The sequence below is a fragment of the Spermophilus citellus genome (genome assembly GCF_964194105.1).
Source record: "Spermophilus citellus genome assembly, contig: SCAFFOLD_273, whole genome shotgun sequence".
NCBI lineage: Eukaryota > Metazoa > Chordata > Mammalia > Rodentia > Sciuridae > Spermophilus > Spermophilus citellus.
In genome coordinates, this window is record NW_027673081.1 from 80,544 (window position 1) to 82,491 (window position 1,948).

General features: G+C 48.7%; 1 pseudogene across 1 annotated transcript; it reads left to right on the forward strand.

Annotated features, from left to right (window-relative positions):
• Positions 1-545: 545 nt before the first annotated feature.
• On the forward strand, positions 546-1,653 carry LOC308640137 (atypical chemokine receptor 3-like; annotated as a pseudogene). The gene has a single exon. The product of its transcript is annotated as an atypical chemokine receptor 3-like (transcript).
• The last annotated feature ends 295 nt before the right edge of the window (positions 1,654-1,948 follow it).

Sequence of the window (1,948 nt, forward strand, 5' to 3'; positions counted from 1 at the left end):
GAGGAGCCATAATTCCAACCTTGGAATGTTCCTGCTTTGGTTTCTGAAACAGTTGTCAAGGCCACTTGGCACACATTGACTCTTATCCTGGATCCTGCAGAAGTTGCTATGTGTAACATGGAGTCACTTTGAGTAACCCATGGTAGCCTGAATCTTGGCTAGTCACCACCTGTGGCTAGTGACAGAACTGCCACCTACATAGAGGGGACAAGTCAAGTCTGGTGTTTCTTTGGCCCTGTACCATGTTGATTTCACACTCTGGGCACAGCCAGGCTGATGGTGTCTGAAGAAGACAGCCAATGAAAGATAGAAAACCAACATTGTGTCTGTCTTTGGACACTGTGTCAATGAGACTCTGGCTGTTTGTTTATGTGACACAGTTCTCATGTGATTGATTTCTTTTCTCCTTTCCTTGTGAGACACCTCAGAACTTGGGAAAAACTGCTGGGCCTTATTAGGACCCCAGAAAAATGTTTTGACTGGAAGTCAAGGTTCCCTGATGAGTGATTTCTCTCTCCCATCTCTCTGGGTTGCTGTAGGTCCTTCTCACTCCCCCTACCATGGATCTGCGTCTCTTTGACTACACAGAGCCAGGAAACTTCTCTGATATCAGCTGGCCATTCAACAGCAGCCACTGCATCCTGATCAATACAGTGCAGTGCCCAACCATGCACCACAAAAGCATCCTGCTCTACACACTTTCCTTCATTTACATTTTCATCATTGTGATTGGCATGATTGCCAAATCTGTGGTGGTCTGGGTGAACATCCAGGCCAAGACCACAGGCTATGACACCCATTGCTACATCTTGAACCTTGCCATCACGGACCTGTGGGTGGTCATCACCATCCCCATCTGGGTGGTCAGCCTGGTGCAGGACAACCAGTGGCACATGGGTGAGCTTACCTGCAAGGTCATGCACATCGTCTTCTCTGTCAACCTCTTTGGCAGCATCCATCTTCTTCCTCACGTGCATGAGCATCAACCGCTACCTCTCCGTCATCTACTTCACCAGCACCTCCAGCCACAGGAAGAAGATGGTGTGCCACATCGTGTGCGTTCTGGTGTGGCTGCTGGCCTTGAGCATGTCTCTGCCCGACACCTACTACCTGAAAACCATGGTGTCTGCTTCCAACAACGAGACCTACTGCTGGTCGTTCTTCCCTGAGCACAGCATCAAGGAGTGGCTGATCGGCATGGAGCTTGTCTCTGTTGTCTTGGGCTTCATTGTCCCCTTCTCCATCATCACTGTCTTCTACTTCCTGCTCTCCAGGGCCATCTCAGCCTCTGGTGATCAGGAGAATCAGAGTATCCATAAGATCATCTTTTCCTATGTGGTGGTCTTCCTTGTGTGCTGGCTCCCCTACCACGTGGCAGTGCTGCTGGACATCTTCTCCATCCTGCACAACCTCCCCTTCACCTGCCAGCTGGAGAACACGCTCTTCACAGCACTACATGTCACACAGTGCCTGTCCCTGGTGCACTGCTGTGTCAATCCTGTGCTCTACAGCTTCATCAACCACAAGTACAGGTATAAGCTGATGAAGGCCTTCACCTTCTAGTATTCTGCCCAAACGGGCCTCACCCAGCTCACCAACACCACCAGAGTATCAGAGACAGAGTACTTGGTGCTGGAGCAAAACTCCAAATGACCTGCTGTGCAGAGGCCACGTCATGGAGCTTGTGAACATGGCTTATGGTCTTCATAAGAGAGCAAGGGAGCTTTGGATCTTGATGCCCAAGTGACATGAAAAGGAGAAGGCATGACATTGTGCATCTTCCTCTCTGTCCAGTGCTGTCTGTCAAAGTTAGCTTCAGGAAACGCTTGACTGGACATGTATACAATAGAACCTTCTGCTTTTCCTGAAATTTTTATATGTTGAATTGTATTTAAGTCTTCATTTTCTCACTATTGGCATACTGCATAAAAAGTATTGGAAAGTTAAA